Consider the following 17081-nt stretch of genomic DNA (forward strand, 5'->3'; position numbering starts at 1 on the left):
GTATCACCTCACACCAGTCAGAATGGCCATCATCGAAAAATCTATAAACTATAAATGCTGGAGAGGGTGTGGAGAAAAGGGAACCCTCTTGCACTGTTGGTGGGAATGTAAATTGATACAGCCACTATGGAGAACAGTATGGAGGTTCCTTAAAAAACTACAAATAGAACTACCATACGACCCAGCAATCCCACTACTGGGCTGAGAAAACCACAATTCAAAAAGAGTCATGTACCACAATGTTCATTGCAGCACTATTTACAATAGCCAGGACATGGAAGCAACCTAAGTACCCATGGACAGATGAATGGATAAAGAAGATGTGGCACATATATACAATGGAATATTACTCAGCCATAAAAAGAAATGGAGTTATTTGTAGTGAGGTGGATGCACCTAGAGACTGTTATTCAGAGTGAAGTAAGTCAGAAAGAGAAAAACAAATACCGTATGCTAACACATATATATGGAATCTAAAAAAACAAAAAATGTTTCTGAAGAACCTAGGGGCAGGACAGGAATAAAGACGCAGACGTAGAGAACGGACTTGAGGACACGGAGAGGGGGAAGGGTAAGCTAGGACGAAGTGAGAGAGTGGCATGGACATATATACACTACCAAATGTAAAATAGATAGCTAGTGGGAAGCAGCTGCATAGCACAGGGAGATCAGCTCAGTGCTTTGTGACCGCCTAGAGGGGTGGGATAGGGAGGTTGGGAGGGAGACGCAAGAGGGAGGAGGAGATATGGGGCTATGTATATGTATAGCTGATTTACTTTGTTATAAAGCAGAAACTAACACACCATTGTAAAACAATTATACTCCAATAAAGGTGTTAAAAAAATAAAAAAGAATATAATGCGTATATCCTGTCATGTTTCCATCACTGGCTCATCTCTCCTCCATAGACAAATATCTGTAAAAGCTGACCTTGCTTCATGGGAGTTTAGGGGATGTAAGTTGGTTTTATTTTAAAATTTTGTTTAGTCTGGAGTTTTTTGGGTTTTTTGAGCACCCCCCTTCCTCAGTGGATGTTACTACTTGATGTGACACATTTCCCGTGTATCAAATGCACACTCTGGGGAGCTCGTTAGAGTACCAGAAATAGCTCTTAGCAGTAGGTGCATATTCTGGATGCTCTGGTGGTGTCCATGGTCTTGAGGTCAGCACCTCCTTCAACTGACAGATCGGAAAGCCCCCTGCACAGCTGCTGGGGGTGGGGTTTAGCCCTGTGACTATTGTTAGTGCTTCTCTCCTACCAGTGCTGCTCGAGGGTTTGCTTCAAGACTTCAAACTCTCTGGCTTTGCCCGCCACACTGTCACAAAAATGGCCCGCTTCACGGAGGAAGAAACCTTTGGGATGGACTGTCAACAGCCTCGTGCTCCATCTGCAGGGACATTATTCACACTGTATTTTCTGTGATTGATACCCCTGGTTTAGGCAATCTGGAGGTGCTCTGGGTTTTTAGATGTTAAGTCAGTAGCCCTAATTAGATTATGAGGAACAAATTGATATAAATGTATAATATGAATTTACAACCTTTAAGTAAAAAGAAAAAATATAGCTATTTGTCTCAATTTTCTTTTTTTTCTTTTCTTTTCTTGGCAACTTATGGTATGTGGACATAGATTGTGTTCTTTCCAGCTTCCGCTAATCTATAATCTTTCCTTGAACAAGGAGAATGAAATTATAACTATTCTTCAATATATACTCTAATAATTGATTTCAGAATTTCTTGACAGAATCCCTAATAGTTAAATATTCAGTGACTATTTATTTATGCCTTGTCGTTTTGGGCTTTTCAGTTTTAATATTTGCCGTGGAATTCTTCCCTTCATTTCTTACCATTCTTGCATATCGTTTTAGATATTTCTATGCCATGTAGACAAGCCAGTAGATAATCACACCTACTAGAAACACAGATAAGAATCAGGAACTAATAAAAATAAGAGCTCTAAGCCACTGAAGTAGATATTACAAAGTCCATCCATTAAGATGCATGTATGCCATTGAAAGGTGAGGCCCAAACTCAGGGCTCATTTACACTTTGCATACTGATATATATTAGATAACTAATAAGGACCTATTGTATGGCACAGGGGGCTCTACTCAATACTCTGTAATGACCTATATGGGAAAAGAATCTAAAAAAGAGTGGGTATATTTATATGTATAACTGATTCACTTTGCTATACAGCAGAAAGTAACAGCATTGTAAATCAACTATACTCCAATACAAATTAAAAATAAAATAAAATTTAAAAATAAGCTTTTTATATTGGAATAATTTTAGATTTACAGAATTTTATAAAGTAAAGAGAGTATATACTTCAAAAAAATGTTACTTGCTATTTTCTAAGTGTAATCGATTGGGCTAGTGAATTTGAAATGGAGCAGAGTTTCTTCCTCCAGGTCAGCATTCTGAGAGGTGTCAATAATAAAATCTACAGAGGAATCCAGAAAAACAAAACTATTAAATACTAAGTCACTAAATTTAGGAGTGAAATCACTAAATTTAGGACCAACAGCCCTATGCACCTCAAACGACTCTGAATATACTACTGTGACATGTCACTATCTAGTGAGTAAATGCAGTTCATACTGATGATATCGTATTCATATCATTTCCTGGTGAAGTAGGGAAGACTGTAATACATTTTAGTTGAACTTCCATCTAAAATAACTGTTTAATTTTTGTTGGTTAACATAGCTAAATTATTTTTAAAAGACTGTCTAGAACAACTCGATCTGCAAAAGACATCCAAGCTTTTCTATAAATGGCAATATAATTCTCATGTCCTCCTTGGCATATACAGACCTATGCCCAACCTTTTGAGAATATAAATCCCTCAATAATAGGATCTGGTTTTGTTCAACTTAATTTGGATATAGAATGGCTATCTGAGCACACAACAAGAGTTTAGAATCCTAGACTTTTAGAGTGAAAGGAATCTTGGAGAGTATTCTGTTCCAATCCATTTTTTTTTACAGAAGTGTTAACTATAGGCACTAACGTTTTCTTAAAGTTGATTTGCCACTTTCCTCCAAAGTTGCACAAAAATGTGTGCAGCAAAAATGTCTCCCTCCCAAACAGAATCCCCAGTGCCCCAGTTTTCCTCTTCTAAAACAGCTACTGTTACAAGTTTCTTCTGCAAAAACACTCTGTGTAAATAAGTTTTATAAAATACAAATGATAGCATAAGCTAAAGACTGCTTTACAGTTTGCTTTTTTTCATTTGAAATACTTCATATATTCTTAAAAATAATGAATCTGCATGCAGTAATAATTATATAGTAGACACTAGAATTAAGCTCATTATTTATAATATTACCTAAAGTTTATTACTAATGAGTCATTAGTAAACACGATGTATACCGAAGGAGTCACTTCAGGCTATACAAGTACTTCCTTTCAATTTGAGGAATGGACTAATCTCCAGAAGGAAGGGAAGAATATATAAAGAGCAAATGTTTCCCTATTAGAATACCCCTAAACTCATGGTCCTTTAACACTTTAAGATGAAGGGTAGGGGGGCAGAGACTGTCAAAGTTATATTCTTAATATTATGGTGATTAAAGCTTATTATAGTGTCAGAACTAAGGAAGAAACCCTAAGATCCACTTAATACGGTGTTTGCAAACTGCAGGTCACAACAGATGAGTGGGTCTTAGTGGTTTACAACCGGTATTTTTTAAATGAAATAAAATAAAGAGAAAATATCAGAATGCATTCCATTTAGTAAGGGTACAAATTGTTTTATAAAAATTCACTGTGTGTGTGTGTGTGTATGTGTCTGTATCTGTGTGTATATATACTGCGCTGTGATTCCTCGCTGTGGATCAAGGGTGCAAAAGGTTGAAACTCCCTGATCTGATCTAGCCTCTGGCTTCTAATGAGGTATAACTATAAGTATCCTCAAAAAGTGGCATCTGTGCATTCCTTGCTGTCTTAAAACAAGCCTCTCCCAAAGAACCGTCTTCACTTTGGCTCATTATTTGAAGTACAGTGTCAAGTTCTCTTTTCGTCAAGATTATTGCAGGGAAGGCTTAATTCCAAACTTATTCTCTTTGCAACAAACGTTGACCTACTCAAGGGACCGATTAAGACTCCATATAAATCCATCTTAACCATTAGTCATCATATTTATTTCAATTATAGGAGCACAGGGATAACAGGAAAAATTTAGCTATATCTGCAAATGGATCTCACATTCTTTGACCAAGTTCCTTTCTTCTCAGAGTCAGTAAGGCAGAGCCTGCTGACCCATTCACAAACCCTGAGGCATGTCCAGAGCACTGACAGTCTCAATTTGGTTAAACCAATGGAATAGTACGATTGTACTTAAAGTCTTAATGAAGAATACATTTTTCTTTGCCACAATCCTTCCTCTTTCTGACAGAAGTAGGATGCAGAAATAGTAATGGGGAGAAAGAAGATATGTCCAGAAACTTCTATATTTTACTGGCTTCTTATTCAAAGGAGGAGGCAGTGGAGTTGAGGTGAGGGTCAGGAAATGTGTGTCTGGGTTGAAGCTGACTTTGGCTGCAATCTGAACAAGTCTTTGAATTGCTTTGGACCTTCATGTCTTCATATCTAAAATGAGGGACCGTGCCACAGGAGTTTATCCAGAATAATAATCATAGCTGTACTTCACATGGCACTTACTGTATCACAGTCTCTGCTTCAAGCCTTTTACACAATTGACTAATATAATCCTCACAACAACATTAATACACAGAATTTTTTTTCTTATTTTAGAGACGGATAGAGATGGATGAGTAGCAGAGAGGTTAAGTAACTTGTCCAAGTTAGAGAGTTAGACAATGGTGGAACTGGGATTCAAACTCCAGTTCCAGATGCTGTACTCTTAACATCATGCAATATTGCATCAGTCAAGACTTTTTTTTTCACCAATTCTATCCCCAACTACTCTCAAAAGTCCATGTTATTAAAGATATTTTCTACTAAATAAACTAGTTACTAAGTAATATTTCATTTATTTTCCCTTTTTATTAATCAAATATATATTGAATGGTATAGCCACTTTGGAGAACAGTTTGGCAATTCTTCCAAAAGTTAAACATAGACATACCATATGATCCAGCAAGTCCACTCCTAGATATATACCCAAGAGAATTAAAAATATGTTCCCATAAAAACACGTAGATAAATGTTCATAGCAGCATTATTTATAATAGCCCCAAACTGGAAATAACCCAAAATGTCCAACAACGGATGAATGAATAAACAAACTGTGGTGTCTATATACAATGGACTATTATTCAGCCACAAAAGGAATGAAGTACTGTTACATGCTACGACATGCATGAACCATGAAAACATCATGCTAAGTGAAAGGACCCAGTCACAAAAGGTCATCTATCATATGATTCTATTTATATGGAATGTCAAGAACAGGCAAATCCACAGAGGACCACAGGTAGATACGTGGTTGACAGGGGCTGGGGAGAAAGGAGAATGAGAGTGACTATAAGGTATATGACACTTCATTTTCGGGTGATGAAAATATTTTGGAATTAGTGGTGATGATTGTACAACTTTGTCAATATACTAAAAACCACTAAAATGGTGAATTTTATGGTATGTGAATTATATCTCAAAATTTTAAAATTCAATCTTGATACCGTAGGGGAGGAAAAAGTTTTCCTAGACCTTCTTAGGGTCTGAAAAATAAACTGAGAAAGATTGACAGAAGAAAAGTATACAACTTTATTAAATATAAGTTTTACGTGATAGGGAAGACTTCATAAGAAAATGAAGACCCAGCGAAAGAGTTAGACCTACGTCCCTTTACGCTGGGTTCAGTGAAGAGTGGGCAGTCTCAGAAGAATATGATAGGTTACGGAGTACGAGTAACTGTAGTAAACTTGGGAAACATGTCCTGTTTGTTAAGATTCTTCTTAATGTCCCTTTGTCTTCAGAGATAAGGATGCTCCTTTCCTCAAAAAGAAAAAAAAAGGTGGATTTGTAGTTTCCAGAGGCTGGTGGTCAGGGAAAAACGGGAAGTAACTGCTAATTGGTTTCTTTTTGGTGATGAATATGTTCTGGAATTAGTGGTAATAGTTGCACAACTCCGTGAATATCTTAAAAACCACTGAATTTGACACTTTAGAAGGGGTAAATGTTATGGTATGCGGATTAAATCTCAATAAAGCTGTTATTTTTTAAAAATATGTACCATTTTGCTACCTTGTGGCAGACACCCTTCTAGGCACTGAGGAGATTCAGCAGAGGACAAAGTAGACAAAGCACTTGATCTCACAGAATTTGCAATTCTAGAAAATGAATAAACAAATGAAAGTGAACTTCAGGCTTCTGCCAACTGAACCCCGGAGCCAGCCGGAGGCACTGGCAGTATTCAGTTCCCACTCCTGTGGACTCCTGGCAACCTCACCCCCTGAGTCCCCTACGCCCCAGCCTCCACCCTCCATTCCCAACATAGCTCCCAGGTACTCAAATGGGCCCCTGCACGGCACTCCACTCAGGGCCTTCCACTCAGGAACTCACTCCTGGCTCAAGGTATTGGAGTTCTTCCCTGACCACCCCTCCACTCTCCTCCCAGCCTCACTGGCTTTCTTCCAACTCAATTTTACCCTTATTCATTCATTTAACAATTTATTTAACAAACATTTACTGAGAGCTAGATTAGTTAGAATGCTTTGGGCCAAAAGATACAGAAAACTGACTCAAAACTTTTTAAACAATGAGGAAAATTATTACTTCCTGTAACAGGATGTCCAAACTCCAGGCACGGGGCTCCGGCTCTGTTTCTCTGGTGTTCCTTTGGCTCTGCCCTCATCAGTGCATTGTCATCATCCTTGGGCAACCGCTAGGGAAACTAGCTACAACGGGGCAACATGCTTTCTTGGTTACATCTAGCAAGAAAGAGAGAGCGGAAATAACTATACTCCAACCAGGGGATAAAAATCCATCTGATATGCATAGGTATGAGTCTATCAAAGCCAACTTAGATCAAGTCACCTTAGATCAAGCTGGCCGTGAAATGTCGTGTGATGATTGACTTAAGCTGCACTCCTAGACCAGTCACTACCAAGGAGACTGGAGTTCCCACGATGGATTTAGGACTGAACCCTGGAGCTGGAGGAGGGGTCAGCATCCCCTTAATCACGTGAACTACATTGGAAGGAGAAAGGGGTTCATTACAAACTATGTAACTGTCTGTTCCTTAAACTCAGACCAGGTACTAAGTGCTTCTCTGTGTGCTAGGAGTAGAGGTAGTATACTTTTTTTTTTTTTGCGGTACGCGGGCCTGTCACTGTTGTGGCCTCTCCCGATGCAGAGCACAGGCTCCGGACGCACAGGCTCAGCGGCCATGGCTCACAGGCCTAGCCGCTCTGCGGCATGTGGGATCTTCCCGGACCGGGGCACGAACCCGTGTCCCCTGCATCGGCAGGCGGACTCTCAACCACTGCGCCACCAGGGAAGCCCAGAGATAGTATACTTTTTATTTGGTGAGAGACTGTTTTCACAGCAAAAGCTGCCTCTAAATCTGCCCCAAGGAACCATGTGTTACCTCTCCAAGTAGTGGCGTTTTAAGATCTGTTTCACAGGGATGGTGTGATGCTTGAGAGCAAATACCCGACACTCCCAATATCACATCCTATAAGCAGCCCATTATTCTTCTATGCTTACGGCCACCCCTACACACATCTCACGAGATCTTCCTAGGCATATGTGCTGTCTAAGGGAAGGTTCTTTCACTTCTGTCCCCATCCATGCAATGTGCTATAAAACAGATGCCAGATTTACTGCTAGGAAGTTCTATACTTCATTCCCAAAAAGCTGAGATGAGGATAGGTGAAATTATCAGTCTATGTTTAGAAATATCTTTGGACTTTTTTGGACACCCCTCAGAAATATTTTAGAAATTTTTAGAAACCTTGTTGCAGATTATTCACATGCTACCAGAAAATTTTTTTTAAAACACTTTAGGCAAGTCAGGAGGCAACTGATACTTTTTTGTTTCTTAATTGCTACACAAAGGTGTATTTCTAGGGGGTCTTTATAGAGCTACTCCACAGTCACATACATACACGCCACAATTTCCCCACCTACCAAGGTGGCATCAAGAATGAATATAAGCATTAATTCTCAAGTCCATGTGTGCTTAATCCAAATCACAATCTTGTCTTACAATCTTGTAAATGCAAGACAAAGAGACTTGCCAATGTAGCAGGAAGGAGAAAGGCCAACCGGTTGGAAAAGACCCATAATTCATTGATTAAATTTATAAGCAGCAAATACAGAAACACTGGTCTCTTTGGAAAGAAGTTTTCAAAATAATACTGAGACCTAAATCCAACTGAGTCATTATCTGAAATAATGCCCAAGACTGAGAATAAAAGTATTCCAGGTGTTATGCAGCCACAAAAAAACCCCACAACAAACAAACAAAAACAGAGGTGAATAGCTCTGCCCTCCAGATGTTTAAATTGTAATGAAAATGGGAAAGGAAAGCAGACCCAGCCATATGTTTAGTAGATCATTAGCTAGGCTCTAGAGGATGAGGTGGCATCAGGAAGACAAACAGGTTACTTTTCATAAAAGTTTTGAAATCCAGGTTCCTTGACAGGTAAATGCTGCCCACCCCCTGTAGCCTGGTGAGTGAGCTCTTCAGCAGATGGCTGATGTGCCTTTCTTCTTTCACTCTTGCAGTTAACCTAAAAGAGGGAGAATTCTCTGTTTCCAAGCCTGATGTGCATGAGTGTTTAACTCCAGGAAAATACACAGAGAAACAGCTGGTGACTTTCTCGTTAGTAGGCAGTGCTCTAGAGATGAAGATTGGGATTTCTTTTTGTAGCTAAAAGATATGCATTTATTCCATTGAAAGGCATTGAAGATTACTAACTTGGCTAAAGGAAAGAAGACTGAAGAATACATCCCACGGAACCAAAACATGTTCCTCCTCAATTCACCTGTACCTCCGGTTACTAGAAAGAGCTGTGAGGTGGGGCAGCTCAGAGTGTGGTGTTTTTTCCTTAAAAATATGATCTTCCTTGGATAACTTGCATAGGCTTCCCTTCGAAGGAAGAAGATGAATAATAAATTTAATTAGCCAGTCCTTTTCTTGAAATGTATCTGAAAGCAGATGACAGATCTCCATAATGAAACTACCACCCACGCTTGAATTTTACACTATTTTCTCAAAAGGGGAATGTACTGGTTTGTAACTGTAGTTACTTGCAGTTATTTTTATCTTGTTTTCTATGCTGGATGTTGCTTTTGCCTATATATAAGTTAGCGAGAAACAGCTGCCTTTGCAAGGGAAAATCTATAATTCATTGCTGATGTGTCCTACTAATCGCACAGAATAAATTCATTTGCATACTATCAACATTGAAAAAGCCTTCTGCTGGCCCAGCATACATAGCATTTTCATTTTTTGCTTCAACAAACAGACTTTACTGTGTAATCCTTTGGTAATAACGGCTAATTCATCTGACCGCAAACTTTTGAAAATATTTTAAGGATGTTCTGAGTCCAGCACCCCACTACTTTCAATGTCATGCTATGTACAGTATTTCAAATACAGGATTTCATAATAAAGATGTTATCTTCACCCATTCTACTTACTGTGTAGATAATTTGACTTCCCCTCACAGTACTACAGCATTTACTGTAGGTACTATGTGCCAGGTACCAGGGATACAAAAATGCTTAAGGTATAATCTCCCCCCCTTGGAGAGCAAAGTCTAGTCAGGGAGACAAAGATGTAAACAAGTAATTACAGAGTGCTCCAAGTCCCCAGAGGGAAAGGTAAAGTATTCTTCTAGAGAAGCATGTGTGAGAACCTTCATGGGGACGGACATTCAAGCAAGGTCTTAAAGATAAAGCAAACATTCAACATGTAAAAGATGGAAAGATAAGCGTGACCAGAGATGTTCTGGGATTGCTGTGTTTGCTGAGGTTAAAACACAAGGTGAAAATGGGTGTTTATTAATGCCATGTCGGATGTATTTATTAAGACACAACTGTACTAGTCTAGGTTACTTAAGTTGTTGCCTGTGTCTTCCTTTCCTAAAGAGACTTTAATAATGCAGCACTACACAAAATAAAAACTGTAACATTATTAACAGACAAAAGGCAGTAAAGAACAGTTAGAAAAGGTAAGTGTTCAATTCAACAAATATTGGTAGGCTGTTAGTATTTTTATTAATTCAGTTGTTTATATAAATAATTTTATATATTTGTGTTTATATATTTATAATATTTAAATATATAAGTATGTATGTAATGTATATTCACTATGTAATTTATATATTTCTAATAAATCATAAAAATAAATATATAATAATATATAATGTATATAACAACATAAATATGTAACCAATAATACATAATAAATAAAAGCTGGGTCTGCTTAATTTGGCACCTACTGTATTCCAGACTATTTCCTAGTCATTAGGGAGACAGAGGTAAGCAAGGCAGATGAGACACCTGCCCTCATAAGACATTACAGGGGTATGCGGGCAACGAATACATGTAAGATAATCAAAATAATGTAAAGCTTAAGAGGCTTGGGGAGGTATTAAAGTATTAATTACAGTAAGAAGTGGGTACGTTTGTATTTCCTGCTGCTAGCTTTCCCTCTAAAACCAGCCTAATCATTATAAACTTTAAAAATGCTATGTGTGTGATAGATTTATAATTTCTATAGTTTTCATGGTAAATACATTTTTCTGTATTTATCATGTAAAATTTAATAGCAGTATTAATGATTTTCTTAAAGAAGGGCAGTAACCTGCCATGTGGTGAAGAGCAAGTCTTCTAGAAACAAACCATCTCAGCTTATATCTCATAGCTCAGTGGCCCTGAGCAAGTTAATGAACTTCTCTGCATCTCAGGTCCCTCATCTATAAAATAATAATAATAATAATAATCACACCATGGCGTTGCTCTAGTATTAAATGATTTAATACATGTCAATCACTTAGAATAGTACTAAGCACATAATAAGCACTCAATAAATTCCACCTACCATTGTTATCAAAACATTAGCAAACCTGTGTTAAACAGGCCAGTGTTTGAAATAAGTTTGGGTCTCAAAAAAAAAAGTCATGAAAAATTATGTCATGGAAGACCTTCTCTTGAGTCACAGTATATTCGATGAATGGCCATAATGTTAAAAAATAAAAATAAAGAAAAAAAGGGGGAAAAAAGCCTCCCAGATATAGGAAAGGGACATCTTGTCTCCCTTCTAGAGATTTAGAGGCTAGTTGACCTGACTTTGGGAGTTCTTTCCACAGTTATAACATGCCACTTCTCTGGGCAGATGAGCAAAATTATTCATCTTTATGGTAATAAGCAAAGCAAACTATTTCCTTCTTTCATCCATGTTGCAGCTTTTCAAATGGATTTAAACTAGCCCTCTGCAATTAGCAACTGTTTCTCTAGTGGTTTCAAAGCTACTTGATCCTCTTACAGTACTTTATTTCTGTACATTATTCATACATATGTTGAGAAGCCAGCATAATAAGGTAATTGTTCCATTAAGCTTTCACTTAGTCAACTTTACTCATTCAAGTCAATGATTATTTAGTTTTTTCTCTTCCCGGGGAAGTTGGAAAGGTTTCACAGTGGAGATGATATTTGAGTTGGAACTTGAGAGAGATAGGATATAGGAATAAATCTTGCAGAGAAGGGCAGAACACGCAAGTTCAGGAAGTGGTGATAAGTTTGGGGTGTAACATTTACAAGGTTTAAGGCCATATTTCACTTTGAAATGAACAATTAATATCATGGGTCATCTTTTGCTGGCTGCTGCTAATGTAGATAACTTTTCTTCTCTCTTGCCACTGCTTCCCGCTCCCCAACGTAGATGTGTACAAATGGACATTCACACATATTCATAAACATGAGAGATGTGCATTACATTTGAAAGAAGAAAGGCAGTGTTTGGAGAGGAAGGGGCGGAAAGTGGAGAAGAAAAAAACATGTAAAAGAATCTAATCCTTTTTAGCAGATGCAAACTATTATATATATTACATAGAATCAATAACCAACAAGGTCCTACTGTATAGCACAGGGAACTGTATTCAATATCCTGTGATAAACCATAATGGAAAAGAATATGAAAAAGAATATATATATGTATAACTGAGTCACTTCGCTGTACAGCAGAAATTAACACAACATTGTAAATCAACTATACCTCAATAATTATTTTTAAAATAATCTAATCCTTTTAAAACTAGTTTTGTGCCCTCCATAGACATGAGAGTGAAGATAATAATCTTATGAATTTATTCAAGACTGACCTGTGAGATTCTGGACACAAAGATGGCCCCTAGAGTCGGGCAACAAAGCATGGCAGAGGACTACAGCCACTCCTTCTTCCCCACTGTTAAGACCTCAGTATGGGGACTTCCCTTGTGGCCCAGTGGTTAAGACTCTGTGTTCCTGATGCAGGGGGCCTGGGTTCAATCCCTGTTTAGGGAACTAGATCCCACATACTGCAACTAAGCCCTGGCACAGCCAAATTAATTAATTAAAAATTTTTTTTAAAAGGGGGAAAAAAGACCTCAGTACCAACTGGTGCCCAAGGCTGGAAGTTTTGGGAGCTTCTAGCCACTGCAAATAAACAGGACATCTCTGTAAGAGGGATGCTTGCTGTGCAGATGTAGCTCAAGACCATCTCCTGGCCCTCTTCCACCTCAGACAGCCACCATAATGCCCCTCCTACAAAGAAAGTCCGGGGAAGAAAACAAGCTGCGAAGCACCCAGCATAGACAGAACATTGCTCTTTCCCAAAGGCCTTGTTAGCAAGGTGGTTTCCCATGAGCAACGAGTGGGAGGAAGAACAGGCCAGATGCTGCGTGATGACCACAGCTGGCAGAGTGGCCTGCATGGTGTGAGCACTTGTGAGTCAGCACACTGGAAACTCCTAGAAACAAAAGGGGGTGCACTTTGGCACGTTTTCAGATGAAATGGCTGATGAAGAGCTTGTACCAAGCGTGGGAGGAGTGTTGGTGCTGCAATTTTCTTACCTCTACTCTTATCCTTATACGATTGGTGTAATGTTCAGCATTTTAAGTCATTTGAATATTTTAGCAGGTTTGCTTTATCTGAATATAGAAAATATAACCTATATAGTATGCTTATCCAGGCATTCATAAATGCAACCCTTTTGCAATAAACTGAAAATAAACAAAGAATGAGGATGCCACTGTCCTCCCCTTCCACGTGGTGGAACTATCATTCTTGCTTCAGATACATCACATATTATATATGCTCCATGAATTTATTCAACACAAACTTATCAAGCACCTGCTTAAGCACCGGGCACTATTCTAGGTCAAGGTGAGTCAGAAGTAATTAAGACAATGATCGTACTCCCTTAGAGCTTGCGTTCTTGTGAGAGGCAACAGATAATAAGTGAATGACCAAATAAGTAAACAAGACTTCAGAAAATAAGTGCTATGAAAGAATAGACTCGGATAGTGCATTGGGGATGGAATCGACAACTCCATGTAGAGCGGTCAAGACAAACTTCTCTGAAGAAACTACCATGGGCTGGGACCTAACTGAGCTGAGACTTGTCTCTCAGAGTGAAATATTTCAGGAAGAGCTAGAAAGCGGGAGAGGGGTAGCCAAAGACCAGCTCACGAGGGCCTTTTGGGAATCTGGATTTTATTCTTAATGCAAAGGAAATCCATTGGATAGTTTCTGAAGTTTTGTTTGTTTGTTTGTTTAGGTGAAACTAAGTTTACCTTTACTGCTAAAAATTTCCCCTAAATTGACTACCCACAGTTTCTTCTATTCCACATGTCTCTATTTACAATTACTATGATATTGCACAGATTTCCCACATATTCTTTTCCTATCCCAATTGTTGTTCATTGTAGCTAAGAGAAAATTAAAGAACTCTGCCACAGCAGTCTGACATGAGACAGATTTCGAGTGAGTCAACAGAACACGTGCAATTCCTAAATCTGACACTTCATCTTCTTCACAGGCTTTTCTCACTTATCCATCTGAGGCTTTCCCAAGGAATCAAAAACATGTCCAAGGAAACAGGCCACATCCAATGCTATTTACTTCTAAAGTTAGCCTACTTTGTAGGACTCAAAATGCCTAAAGGCTCAGGATTGCTTCCACATGTCACCCACTCACAGGCCACCTTCTCCTCTGGAGCTCTTGGTGGGGGCTTTCTATGGCACTGTCTGGTGTCTTTGATGCCTGTTTCAGAGCCCGCCACCAGATTATCCAAAAGACCTCCACTCCCCATCCTACTCCTTCAACCAGTCCAGTTCTACCTGGCCACTCATTAAGAAGCCAGTGACTGTATCTTCACTTCCCACAGGTATGCCATTAGAGAGTTTTCAACAGTGGACAGATCTGATACGACTTTGTTTCTTAAAAGGTTATTCTAGGAGGAGTGAGTGCACAGGCATGAGCAGAGGCAGGTGTGAGGGCTGCGTTCCCGAGATGCTGGAGCTCCTGGAAGACCCCCCGTCCTGAGGAAAGGGAAGTTGGAGACTGAGTTGGTCTCCACATTGTGATACTCCCAGTGGGGGAGCAGCACAGAGACAAACCAGCCAGAAGAACCTAGAAGGGTAGAGAGCAATTTCTTCCTACCCAACAGCTGGGATGAGAATAGGATGCCACTTTACTGGCTGGACACTACTTGCCCCAAAGCAGTTGAAGTAAGAGATGCTGGAACACCTGACAGAAGCCAGGAGAAGGTGAGAATTCCTACCACATCAGTCAGTCTCTTGGATCTCTGCAAGCAGGGTCTGTTGGAAACAAGAGTGCTGTGTGGCTGACAGGGTCTTGGTGTTCCAGCCATGTGTCAGGCCTGAGCCTCCAAGGTGGGAGAGCTGAGTCCAGGAAATTGGACCACCAGAGACCCCCCAGCCCCATGTAATATCAGTCGGTGACAGTTCTCCCAGAGATTTCTGACTCATCACTAAGACCCAGCTCCACCCAATGGCCAGCAATCTCCAGTGCTGGACGCCCCATGCCAAACAACTAGCAAGTCAGGAAAACAACCCATACACTAGCAGAGAAGCTGCCTAAAATCATACTAAGTTCACAGACACCCCAAAACAAACCACTGGACGTGGCCCTGCCCACCCGCAAGACAAGATCCAGTCCCATCCACAAGAACACAGGCACCAGTCCCCTCCAATAAGAAGCCTACACAAGCCACTGAACCAACATTAGCCACTGCAGGCAGACACCAAAAATAATGGGAACTACAAACCTGCAGCCTACAAAAAGAAGACCCCAAACACAGTAAGTTAAACAAAATGAGAAGACACAGAAATATGCAGCAGATGAAGGAACAAGGTAAAAACCCACCAAACCAAACAAATGAAGAGGAAATAGGCAGTCTACCTGAAAAAGAATTCAGAATAATGATAGTAAACATGATCCAAAATCTTGAAAATAGAATGGAGAAAATACAAGAAACATTTAACAAGGACCTAGAAAAACTAAAGAGCAGACAAACAATGATGAACAACACAGTAGATTAATTTAAAAATTCTCTACAGGGAATCAATAGCAGAATAGGTGAGGGAGAGGAACGGAAAAGTGACCTGGAAGATAAAATAGTGGAAATAACTGCTGCAGAGCAGAATAAAAAAAGGAATGAAAAGAATTGAGGATAGTCCTAGGGACTTCTGGGACAGCATTAAATGCACCACCATTTGAATTATAGGAGTCCCAGAAGGATAAGAGGAAAAGAAAGGGACTGAGAAAGTATTTGAAGAGATTAGAGTTGAAAACGTCCCTAACATGGGAAAGGAAATAGTCAATCAAGTGCATGAAGCACAGAGAGTCCCATACAAGATAAATCCAAGGAGAAACAGGCCAAGACACATATTAATCAAACTATCAAAAATTAAATACAAAGAAAAAATATTAAAAGCAACAAGGGATTAGTTGATCATAGGTGTGTGGGTTTTCTCTGGGCTTTCTATTCTGTTCCATTGATCTATATTTCTGTTTTTGTGGCAGTACCATATTGTCTTGATTACTGTAGCTTTGTAGTATAATCAGAAGTCAGGGAGTCTGATGTTTGCAGTTCCGTTTTTCTCCCTCAAGACTGTTTTGGCTATTTGGGGTCTTTTGTGTCTCCATACAAATTTTAAGGTCTTTTGTTCTACTTCTGTAAAAAATGCCACTGGTAATTTGATAACGATTGCATTGAATCTGTAGATTGCTTTGGGTAGTATAGTCATTTTCACAATATTGATTCTTCCAATTGAAGAACATGGTATATCTCTCCATCTGTTTGTGTCATCTTTGATTTCTTTCATCAGTGTCTTATAGTTTTCTGAGTACAGGTCTTTTACCTCCTTAGGTAGGTTTATCCCTGGGTATTTTATTCTTTTTGTTGCAATGGTGAATGAGATTGTTTCCTTAATTTATCTTTCTTATCTTTCATTGTTAGTGTATAGGAATGCAAGTGATTTCTGTGCATTAATTTTGTATCCTGCTACTTTACCAAATTCATTGATTAGCTCCAGTAGTTTTCTGGTAGCATCTTTAGGATTCTCTGTGTATAGTAACATATCATCTGCAAACAGTGACAGTTTTATGTCTTCTTTCCAAATTTGTGTTCCTTTTATTTCTTTTTCTTCTCTGATTGCCACGGCTAGGATGTCCAAAACTATGTTGAATAAGAGTGGTGAGAATGGACATCCTTGTCTTGTTCCTGATCTTAGTAGAAATGCTTTCAGTTTTTACCATTGAGTATGATGCTTGCTGTGGGTTTGTCATATATGGCCTTTATTATGTTGAGATAGGTTCCCTATATGACCACTTTCTGGAGAGTTTTTATCATAAATGGGTGTTGAGTTTTGTCAAAAGCTTCTTCTGCATCTACTGAGATGACCATATGGTTTTTATTCTTCAGTTTGTTAATATGGCGTATCACATTGATTGATTTCTGTATATTGAAAAATCCTTGCATCCCCAGGATAAATTCCACTTGATCATGGTGTATGATCCTTTTAATGTGCTGTTGGATTCTGTTTGCTAGTATTTTGTTGAAGATTTTTGCGTCTATATTCATCAGTGATGGTGGTC

The sequence above is a fragment of the Monodon monoceros genome, unplaced genomic scaffold, assembly GCF_005190385.1.
Source record: "Monodon monoceros isolate NGI ecotype Baffin Bay Population unplaced genomic scaffold, NGI_Narwhal_1 Super_Scaffold_6, whole genome shotgun sequence".
Lineage (NCBI taxonomy): Eukaryota > Metazoa > Chordata > Mammalia > Artiodactyla > Monodontidae > Monodon > Monodon monoceros.